The following is a 12,575-nucleotide window of genomic DNA, read 5'->3' on the forward strand; positions in this document are numbered from 1 at the left end:
AACAAGTTTGACTATCCCTTCAAACTAATTCCGCAATTAGGTCCAAAAAAACCAATAAATCATTTAATTCCACATATATCATAGCATTAAAGCATTTAATGCAAAAATTTTAACGTCACGAAAGTTAGGATTCGAAAAAGCGGAGCGTTACAATTACAACCCACAAACTTTAAGATAAAAACATGGATAGCCCCAAAATTTCCCTTTAAATGAATAGAGAATGTTTAATTTGACGACCTTTTTTTGGGGCGCTTTTCCCAAAAAACATTTAGGGAGATTAAATGTCAAGGGAATTGAGCCCCCCCGCTCCCCCGGGGTTTTCTCAACTAAAGGTTTTTGGAGAGGTCTAGTGATTAGTTACCAGGGGCAAATGATTTTGGGATGCTTCCTTGAAAAAAGGGCAAAAGAGTGATAAAGTAAGTTGAGATCTCCAATTGCATTTGGTATCTTTCCATGAAAATTATTAGAAGACAAATCAATGGTACCAAAACTTGACCAAATGTTATAAACATCTACCATCTGCCCTTTGATGGTTAATGTTAAGCTAGACCTCCGCATGTTGCAATTGTTAGGAAAAGTGGTGAAAATTATCAAAGAGTATCAAAAATAAATTGATACTTGCGCAGCGGAAACAGGATAATTCTTTTCCCTCTTGCTGGATTAAATAATGGGACCAAACCAAGAAAATAAATTTAGTGCAGAATAAAACGTGAGACTAGAAATTTACGTGGAAAACCCAAATCGGGAAAAACCATGAGACCGAAGTCTAAATCTTCCACTATGTATATAGTAGGCTTACAAATTCTCCCTACACTCTATAGGGGAAATGACATACTTGGATTTTACATTGTTTTAGAGGGTGGTTTTGTATGAATTTGAGCATATTTCATCTATTATTAGGCGTGTTTATATCTACTTCTCTATTATGTTGGTATGTTGATCATTTTGTTAAGAATGTGTAGAAAAAGGTACAAAATATGTGGATGTGCAGCAGCCTTGGTTTGAGACAATATTTACTGGAGATTTTGAAGTCAAATCAGCTCCTAATGCATACCAATATCTTCGTCTTCGAAAGAGCTTCCCGGGATCTCGCACGCCCAACAAAAGTTCGGGGGTTATCGTTTCGAACCCCGGGGGTTGTCAAAATTCTCACGCGGCCAAAAATTTTTAAATTTATAATCCCCCCGGCCGGGGTGGCTTTAATTATGCCTCGGAGCCCCCAAAGAGAGTACCAAAAGAAGTCCTAGTGGATTAATTCCCCCCGGGCCGGATCCGCTTTTTGGGCTTTTTTAGAGTTAAAACCAATTTTTTTGAAGAAAAATAAGAAGGGGAATTAGGTCAATTCTAATCATTCCTCGACAAGAGACAAAACACACGCTCTTTTTGTGAAGAACTCTTGGAAGAAGATTGAAGATTTCTAAACCCCCCGCCAATTGCGATTCGATCATGATTTCCACTGTTTTTCATTGTTTCTATTTGTTTTCTACCATAAACAAGAGTAGCTAAACATCTTTTATGTAAAATTTCCCGGGGTGAAGATGCTTTGATTTATAGTTTTAATCCAATTGACTGCTTATCTTTGCTCTTGCAATTGTTTGAATTATTCTTGTGTTTTTCCTAACAATTGTTTGATCACCAATTGGGAGTGTGGGGGTTTTTGGGAATAATCGGGAGATTTTTTTAAACCCTTTTGAAAGAAGAATTATTCACCCCTTTAATTCAAAAAAACCCGGGGAGGGGTTGAGGTTTTGAGGGGGATCTTTAATCTAATCGAACTATTAAAAAGGTTCTAAGAATTAGAAGGGGACTTCAATTATTACACCTAATCAAAGGGATTTTCACCTCGGGGGGGGGGTTTAATCTATATTTGTGTTTGATTCAAAAACCTCGAGATTTTTAAATGGAAAATGGGTTTAAAGGGGCTATGAGTTGAGCATGGGACCCTTTAATTCTCGGAATTTTTACTTTTTTACAACTTGTTATTTATTCTCGTTTAAGTGTTTATTTTAATTCAATTTATATGCTTTTCTGAAATTTGTTAGAAAAAACCCAAAACTTTTGATCCCTAGATAGTAGTTAAAATTTGTTTGTGGTATTTAAAAGGTTTACACTTAATTGTTTTGGGGATACATATACTTTTTCCCGGCTACACAATAACCCTTCAAAAGGGTATTATTTGGGTAAAATAAATTTGAGTCAATTTTTTGGGCCCCAAAATTTTTGGAAAAATTTTTTTGTGTTATATAGCTTGATATCGTGATAATAATCAAGACATTACTTTTTTAATTATTGTTTTTTTTTTTTTTTCCCCGTTAATTTTTTCGAGTTCTCAAAATTTGTGTTTTTTGTTCTTTGGTACACACTTCAAAAGGTTGCCTTAAACCTTTCAAATTATGAGATCGAAGCATCAACCCGGAAGAGGAACGCATATAGGAGACTCATAAAGAAGATTCAAGCTTCTTCACCAAACCGGAGGAGCATCTTCGATCGGGGGGACCTCAACCTATTCGATCACCAGTTCGGGATCATATTCACATCCCGATTCCCCTTTTCCCCGATGGAGCAGGGAAGGGGGAACAACAATGGAGGCAACAATGGTCCACCACCCCCTCCTCCCACTTGCCGAGCTTCTAAAAAAACCGGGGGAATTGCCCAAAGTTAATCGGGAACCACCGTGCCGGCAAACCCAAATGTATACCACGGAGTGGAAAACCCCAAACCCGGCCTTCAACAATATTGTGCCAACAACTTTAAAGGAAAACCGGGATCGATCCAGATAAAGAAAAAAAAGTTTTTGTGGTCAAACCCCGATGACCCAAAAGCATATTACCAATTTCTTCGAAACCCAAAAACGCAAAAATGAATGGATTTTGATGATGATCGATCCATACCGTTTTCCTTCGGGGAAGACGAAAAGAAAGGTTTGGCTCGAGAGTTTGACCCCGTCCATTAGAACATGGGACCGTATGGTCAAAAATTTCCCTCGGAAAAGTTCTATCCCCCTAGTGAGGTTATTAAGAGGCAACACGAGATCAGCCTTCCGTAAATGTTTCCCTTGGGAGACTATGGGAGTTTTTGAGCTGAGAGCAAAAGCCTCCCCAAGAGGTGTCCCAATCATGGTTTGTCCCCAACAAAAGGGTCATTATATTTTTTCAAGGAATGTATACCGAAGCACAACGAGGGGTTAAATCTTAGCGGGAGGTAATCTTCTCAAGAAAGGAGAGGGGGAAAACCCGATGGGGGGTTTTGGGAAAAAATTTGCACCCAAAAGGATGAAGGACGGAGCAACAAAGGAGAAGGGGGGCATGTGGTGGCTTCTACCACGGATCATGATCTGAGCACCTTATCCGAAAGCTTGGATCCCTTTAAACCAAAGAAATTTCCCGATGGCAGAGGAAACCCGGGCCTCAAGAGCCCCAAGGAAGTATGGAGGAGGGGAAAGGGCCAAAAGGGGCAAATGTATTACAAAACTCACGCACGAATTTTTAATGGTGGAGGATAAACCAAGAGGGGAAAAAGGGGGCATCCGAATCTATCTTAGGGGAAAACCCCAATAAGGGCCCCGAACCCCCCCTCCGGGTTCACACCCCCGATGGGATGATGAAGGGCCCCCCAAGAAGATAACCCGGACGACATACTCAAGTCCTTCATGCTACAATCTAATAATCATGGAGCGAAAAATCAAAGGAGGGAAAAGATCAAAGGGGATGTCCAGGGAATGACCACTCATTTGAAGAACATTGATATTCGCATAAAGGCTTTTTGTGAGGGGGAGCACTCTTACGAACCGAAAATTCCCTTCTCCCCTATCATCAATCCTGGGTTGCAAAGCTATACATCCGGAAGGAAACAAACTATGAGGAACCTTTAATGCCATCCGAGAATGAGGGTAGAGTAGCAAAAGAGATAAGGGGAAAAGGAGGGAAATTTGGGCAAGAAGATGAAAAGGTAAATTTCACCAAAACCCCGGGATAACACCGGGATACCTTCACCCCCACCACATACACCACACTCCACCAAGTGAGGATCCCTTTTTCCCAACGTGTTCAAGAAGAAGACAAAATGCCTTTGGGGGCCCCGAGGTTCTTAGACATCTTTGGGGGAACAAAAGAATATCCCAATTTTTGGGGGGCACTTTAAAAAGAATGCCCTACATATGCAAAGTTCCAAAAAATGTGCTCTCCAAGCAGCAAGGTTAAGGGGCCCACAGAGGTGACATATCCCAAAAACCCCGGCCAAATTCAAAAAAACCACCCGCTTTTAAAAATCCTGGGGGTTTCAACATCTCTCATTGGAAATGTTTGAAAAAGGGAAAAATTTTTGGGTCCTGGGGTTAAATTTGATGCCATTATCGTTTGAAAAGAAGAAGATCGGGACTTTGCCACTACAATCACACCCCGGATGGGATAAAAGTCAACATATCCTAAAAAAGGGAAATTTTTGAGGACGTTCGCGGGAAAGGGGACACCCCCCCTTTAATTTTCCGTCGATTTTCAGTTGGGTATGGAAGAAGACGGGGAAAGTACCGCTTTTCCCCGGGGGGCCCCTTCCCTTTCAACCGGGAAAAAATTTTATAAAATATTAAGCAGGGGGAGCCCACCTTTTATATAAAAAAACGACTCTTTATCTATCTACAATGCTAAGGGAAAACGGGGGAAGAGGAACCGGTTACGAAGAAGGGGGGCAAACACGTAGGAAAAAAGTCCAAAAGGCACAAGAAATTGAGTCCACATTTGGGGGTTTCTCTTTTTCCGCAAAAGGGGTGCTTTTGGTTTTATTTGGGGGATCAATTTCTAAAGAAAAGACCCCATCAAATCCTAAAGTGAAGGAGAAGAAAAACAAATGGTGAAATTTTCTGTGGGGACCAAAATTTCGATGGGGCCCCCAAGAATGTTTGGGAAAAAATCAACAGATCCTAAGGGGCCCCCAAAATTGGAAAAACCAACACCACCATTTAGGCGTGACATGATGCACTCATGGGGGATTGTGAGCCCAAAGACATAACCAAAGGCACCGTAGGGGAGGGAACCCCCAGTATGTAACTTTTAATTTTATTTGTTTTTTTGTTTGTTTTTTTGTGTTTTTCGGGGTTTCTTGATACCCTTAAATTTTTATTCTCCCCCCTTTTCAAACTTATTCTTTCTATTTCCCAAAAAGTTTGGGGGATGATATTGGGGGATAGGGGTACTAACGAGGTACTTGTCTTTCCGCTTTTGATTGGGGTTTGTTGTCTTTTTTTGCCCTTTTTGGGATGTTTTAGGATAATTTTTTTTGTTTGGGGGTGATTGATTGAAAATTTTGGGCTTGAATTGAAAACAAAAAAAAATTTGGGTTTTGGGGTAAAGACTAATGTTAATGATAAAAACATCATCCATCTTTTAAGCTATCATGGTCTTTGACTTAAGAGTTTGAGTAATGGCATTTAAAAACAATTGCTTGTTTGCCTTTATTCATGCTATTACCCGAAAGGAGATTTTTAGCCAAAACTTCTATTTTGTGTTTTTTTTCATATGCTTTTGTTGTTTTAAAATTGCTCCCTAATCATATTAATCTACATAGTGAATGTGAATTTAAAAAAAATGACGTTAGGCATTCTTTTTTTTTCCCCCTTCCCCAAGTGTATATATTTTTTTTAATCCCTAGTTACCCTTCTTTCCTAAAAAATGTCCAAATGTCAAATAATTGTTAAGTCACCATCAAGAGTGATAAAACCCCCAAACTTTAAAAACATATGGGGCGTTTTTAAAAAAAAAAAAAATAATAATAATGGAGGTATAAGCTAGACAAGTCCAGAGGGGAAAAAAAAAACAATAAATTTGTGGAGGTATGTTTTGACAAGTTAGAAGAGTTATTGGTTTTGGGGGTTTTTTTAAAAAAGGGGGTCGGGTTGGGGGAAAAAGTTCGACAAAGTCTTACTTATCCGAGATTTGTATTGGGAAATGGTCTTTTGTTTGGGGTTGTAGTATAGGGTACCCCTTTTTTTATACTTTTTTACCACTTAAGCCTTTAAAATTTTCCCTACCGTCCAAAAACGTTACAACCTTAATTTAAATCCTTTTTGATTTTAAATTCACTTTTTACATTCTAGTAGAGAAGATTTTTTTTTTTTTAGCAAATTTTTGGTAAACACTACTTGTATTTTGATTTGAGAGTATTATTTTCTATACATACACTTTTGAGAGGAAAAAACACATATACAATATCTTGGAGGGGGGAATTTTTTCCAAGGTGATATACGAAATTATAGTAAAAATGTACTGACGGTTTTACTTGATAGGATTTGTATTTTGGGTATGCTCTTTTATTCCATACCCTTTGAAACAATGATGATGTCTAAACCCCTTTTAAAACCCCAAATCTACTTTTAGTTCTTTTTTTTCATTGCTTTTAGGACAAAAATTATGTAAGTTTGGGGGGGTTGACATACTTGGATTTTCAAAGGTTTTAAAGGGGGGTTTTTTATGAATTTGAGCATATTTTGCCCATTATTAGGCGTGTTTATATCTACTTCTCTATTATGTTTGGGATGTTGACCATTTTGTTAAGAATTTTGTAAAAAAAAAGGGACAAAAATTTGGGTGTGCAGCAGCCTTGGTTTGAGACAATATTTACTAGAGATTTTGAAGTCCAATCAGCACATAATGCATACCAACCCCCTTTTGCCCTTTGAAAGAGCTTCACGTGGGTATCTCGCACGCCCCAATTGGATTTGGTTTGAAGAAGTTTTGGCTGTTATACGAACACTGCGCTGTCCAGAAAAAACTCTCGCGGCTGGGTTAATTATTTCCTTTTAATCCACCCGGTCGGGGGGGCGTAAAATTTTGCCCGGAGATTTAGAGAGTACCAAAGGTCCCACCTGGGCCGGGGGAATTTCCAGGGGTTAATTTCCCTCCCCCGGGGCCAAGATGGGGTTTTTTTGAGCCCAAACGCAATTTTTAAGAAAAAAAAAAAAGGGAAAATTTGGGCAATTTATTCTTCCCCGAAACAAAAACACACGCTCTTTTTTTTGGAAGAATCCCAAAAAGATTGAAGATTCAAGCCTTAATTCCTCCGCCAATTGCGATTCGCATCAAGGGTTTCTACCGTTTTTCCTTGTTTCTATTTGTTTTCTACCATGAACATGAGTGGTAAACATCTTTTATGTAGAATTCTTCTTAAAAATGATTGATTTTTAGTTTTAAACCAATTGATTTTTGCTTTTTTTTTTGCTCTGCAAAATTTTTTAATTATTCTTGTGTTTTTTCCTAACAATTGCTTGATCACCAATTGGGGTGTGGTTTCTTAGAAAAATAAAATGAAATATTTAACCTTTTAAAAAAAATTATTCACACCTTTTAAATTTAATAAAACTCGGGGAGTTGAGGTTCTGAGTGGTATCTTTAATCTAATCGAACTATTAGGGGGTTAGGTCCAAGAATTAGAAGGACTTTTAATTATTACACCTAATCTAATTATTTCACCCGGGGGGGTTTTTAAACTATATTTGTGATCGATTCAACAATTTTGGGGGACTTTAAATGGTAAATCGGTTTCAACGGGTTTAGAGTTGAGCATCGGATCCTTGAATTTCAGATATTTCTCTATCATTTTTACAACTTGCTTCTTTATTCTCTTGTTTAAGTGTTTATTTTAATCTCCGAATTTATATGCTTTTCATGTTGTTAGAAAAAACCCAAAACTCTTGATCGCCTTGATAGTAGTTGAAATTTGTTCGTGACTTTAGGTTTACACTTAATTGTCTCTGGGATACGATATACTCTTGCTTGCTATTTGCTACAATAACCCTATACACTTGCAGTATTATTTGGGTAAAATAAAATTGAGTCGAAACACAAATCTCAAGTTGAATAACTTGGAATACACACAAGAGGAGTGAGCTACAATTTCAAAAGAGAGAGGAATTTTTCCTCACTTTTTCTCTCTCAAAATGCACTCACCGAAACTCGTTGCTCCCTCTCTCACTAGTTGCTATAATCTAACTCTTACACGCTCTTCATCGCATTAATGAGCTCATTTATAGGAGAACTTGAGCTGCAAATTTCTACCCTATAGCCACCTCTACCACCGCCCAAAGCCGCAACATTTGATTTTTTGAGGAGTTGTCCAGCCTTTGCCGATGAAGTTAGAAACTCATACGTAATGCATTTATCCATTAATGCGCACCTACAATTGTTGAGATTCTTAGTCAACTTTGGTGGCTTCTATAGTGGTGGACTATAAAACGCCACCAAGAGTTCTCGTCTTTCATGTAGCACAAATCAGGGCACCAAATCAAGAGGTCAACTCTTTCTTGAGTGAGAGAAGCTTTGAAGTGACCGTGTTGTTTTCCGGCCAAACAATCAACACAGTTTCAAACATTCTTTTACCTCATGGATGAGGCTTCTTCTAGCCAAGATCGCTGTGCCTTTCGGCCTCGAGTCCAAGCCTTTTATGCCATATCTCAATGGAGGAATTTTTGACGAATGCATTCACCTCTCCATTGACAACGTTGCATGCATCAAGTAGCGAATTTTTCTTTCTCTACCTTTTGCTGCAATGAGGGAGCCTTTATCGCCTTCCATTTTCCTTCGCCGAAATGGTTGATGTAACCATCGTCAGTCGAGCTCGCGTGGAAATAATGTTGAGTCTCGATATCGTGAACATGTCGAACATCTCTCGAACGAGCTTGCATCCCGTGTCGGTGAGCAGATGAATGTCTCCTATACCAAGAACTTCCACGCCGTGATTGGCCATTCGACTTTTCCAAAGGTGCCACTGGTGTAGGATGTAAGCATATCACGCGATGGGTTAATGTGATATGATGCACCCGAATCAGATCCAATCGTTTGTTGGCATGACGAACTCACACGCATCATCGCAAACTATGACGACATCGCCATCGTGCAACCGCTGCTGTGTCCTTCTCAACATTTTCATTATTTCCCGTTGATCTCTTTTCTTCTTTCTCAGCTCCTCTCGTAGTGGTTTGGACCACCGCAATATTGGCATTTGAAGTCCTTTTGTGTTAGACTTCCCGGATTTCTCTCTCGTGTTTTGAGAGTTTCTATTTTTACTTCTCCTCGATCACTATTTTCAGCAACCATCGCTTTTGTCTCGAAGAATGATCTTGCTCCCTCTCCGGATTCTTCATTAAGAAGACAATCTTTGACCATCTCGCAAGGTCGTGCTCCCCGGAGCCGAGTCTGATGACGCCACAAGAGTGTCCCAACTATCCGGGCAACGAACGAGTAGCAATAAAGCTATCACTTCATCATCAAGAGAAATCTTCATGTTGATGGATTGGTTAATAAGACCTCGATATGCATTGAGGTGCTCCGTCATGTTGGCACTCTCCACATATCGCAATCGAACGATTTTTCTGATGATGGATGCTTTGTTCAAGGCATTTTTCCTCTCGAACATAGCTTCCATTTTCTTCCGAGAACATCAGCCTTTTCCTCATTGGCTAAATGATGGAAGATACTGTGGTTCGATGAAGCGCCGATGTAACACAGCTTTTTCTCAGGCATGATGATCCACTCATCATCACTCATATCCTTTCGGTTTGGCATCATCTCCATGTAAGGGCAAATAGAGATCCTTACGTAGAGAAGATCCAACATGCTTGAGCTTCCAAACCGAGTACTGCTCCGCTCAATTTGAACATGCCACTAAGCAAGACGATTCCTCCATTTTTAATCCGCCTCAACCACGATGGTCCGATACCACTTGTTGGGAAAAGTGGTGATAATTATCAAAGAGTATCAAAAACAAATTGATACTTGTGCAGCGGAACCAGGATAATTCTTTTCCCTCTTGCGGATTAAATAATGGGACTAAACCAAGAAAATAAATTTGGTGCGAATAAAACGTGAGACTAGAATTTTACGTGGAAAACCCAAATCGGGAAAACCACTGAGACTAAAGTCTAAATCTTCCACTATTTATATAGTAGGCTTACAAATTCTCCTACACTCTATGGGGAAACACAAACCTCAAGTTGAATAACTTGGAATACACACAAGAGGAGTAAGCTACAATTTCAAAGGAGATAGGAATTTTTCCTCACTTTTTCTTCTCTCAAAATGCACTCACCGAAACTCTCTCTTGCTCCCTCTCTCACTAGTTACTATAATCTGCAACTCTTGCACTGCTCTTTCATCGACGGAATGAGCTCTATTTATAGGAGAACTTGAGCTGCAAATTTCTACTCATATAGCCACCTCTACCACCGCCCTATAGCCGCAACTTTTGAGTTTTTGAGGGAGTTGCAGCAGCTTTGCTGCATGAAGTTAGAAAACTCATACGTAATGCATTTATGCATTAATGCCCACCTACAATTATTGACATTCTTAATCAACTTTGGTGGCTTCCACATGTGGTGGACTATCTCAACAGTAATTAATGGGCCCATTTTTCCATCACTTGGTAGCACCATAGCCGTCCAACTTGAGAAGTTGATTGAGTCAAGACCACCAGTAAACTGATTCGATGATATATCTAGAATTTGGGGATTTGGCCGACTAGCGCACATCTACTTCCCCCTGGACTGCAAGTCCATGATAGAAAGAGAAGCAGGGATATGGAAAGGTTTTTGCAGATTTGTTAGAAGATTAAAGGAGAGGTCCAAATACTCAAGTTGGGCCCGTATATTGTTTGAGATCCAATTTTCTAGATCCAAATGTTTGATGAAATCAGGTAAACTGGATTACATGAATTCAGAGTTCCCAAATTTAATCGGAGCCCCCTATGTACCAGATTAATGTTGTCAGTATAAACTGACAAGCTATTCCAGGATAGAGAAAGCAATGTGAGATTGGGAAGGTTTTGAAAGTTGCGAGTTGAAAATTTCCTTTAAAAATGGTTGTCAAGATCAAGTTCCAACAATAAAGGGGAGAGAAAAGAGTTTGGGGGAACATTACCAAAGAACAATTTATTCAAATCAAGATGAACAAGATGGGAAAATTTCAAACAATGTAGAAGGAAGTGAGCCTGTCAAGAATTTAAAAAAACAAATCACACGAATCAGCTTTTTAGGTTGCAATGCTCGATGGAATAAAACCCCTTCATTTTGCATCTAGAAAGAGTCAAGGTGGTCAGATTTGGGAAATTTGGGAACCAAGTCATGGAGTGATCCCCCTGAAAAACATTAAATCTAGTTGAAGAACGAAAGGGAATGAAGCTGCCGAAAGGATTTGGGGAAAAGGGCCACACAGTTTACAATTAGACATGCTCGGGGTGGGGTTTTAAACGTGATGATATAATATGCCCCCTTTTTCCCTTTCATGCAAGGAAGAAATATAGACATAATCAAGATAGAGCCTAAGCCTGTTATTTTTGGAAAGCACCCCAAATTTTGCTCAAGTCTTAGAGTATCCCCGGGGAGAATCGAGAATAACCAATCTCTTCAAGAATGATATTTCAAAGGGACCCGTCCACCAAAACCAGATTCTGACAAATTTTGGGTGTCAAAAGGTCGATTGCCGATACCTTTTTGGGGTGGGAAGAGTAAGGAGATGTTTGTAGGGGAGGTTCTTTAGATATTTAAATTTGAAGAGACTACGAATTCCCAATTCCACCAGAAATGGCCTCACCATCAAGCTGCAAACTAACAACGAGCTAGAAGCATCACATTCCACACCAGGCCACAAGCAGCACTCAACACTTTTTTCCACCACCCGTTTTGTTGAGCGATAAGGCTTGAAGATCAATCTCCTTGAGCAAACAACAAGATTTCCTGATGAAGAAGGCATTTGTTATTATAAGAATGAGCAGTGAAAATGAAAGACGGTTAGTATACAAATGAAGAACAAGAAGTTTGAAAGCATTGTGAAAGAGGATATTGATAATTCTTTTGTTTGTGTAGAAATGAAGATATGTGCATGGGGTTTAAAAGGAGGGGTTTTTCCATCTTACTTATTTCTTAGCCCCATCATTTAAATTCTAAAGATGAATGATACACTGCATAAATAAATAAATAAATAAATAAAGACTATATATATTTTGTAAATTGACCAGTAATTAAACCTAAATGATATGGATGTGAAGAAAATGATAAAGTGATCATATAAATAATTGAGTCAACATGAGGTCCTTTTAATTCTCAATCAAATAAATAAAATTTAAATTTAAAAAAAAAACACCAATAATTCACCCAAGCAACCTTTGGCGTTAAATTCGCATTAGAACTTTAATTGGTCAAAACAGATTAGTTGTTAATGTGACAAAAATGATACTTGTAATTTCCACAAATTACGGTTAGACAAATGAAAACGAAAGTTTATATTCTTATTATTAGCTAACAGTATGTAGAAAATAGAATTTTCTCCCCTAAAATTTGCATTTATTTTTATTTTCGTTTCATTTAAAAATTTATCATTTTTTACTTTTTTCACTTTTGATAAACATTCCAAAATTGTTCCACTCATATTTTATTATAAAACAATATAAAAAGTATTTAATTTCTACCTACTAACTTTTTCAACTCACTTTCTATTATATTTCTTAAAATCCTGCTAAATCATAAAAAATAATGGACAAAAGGGGAATTAGAGTGATTTTTATGAATAGAAGTGATTGAAACTTAAACTTCTTAT

This window comes from Salvia hispanica, chromosome 1 (assembly GCF_023119035.1).
Source record: "Salvia hispanica cultivar TCC Black 2014 chromosome 1, UniMelb_Shisp_WGS_1.0, whole genome shotgun sequence".
NCBI lineage: Eukaryota > Viridiplantae > Streptophyta > Magnoliopsida > Lamiales > Lamiaceae > Salvia > Salvia hispanica.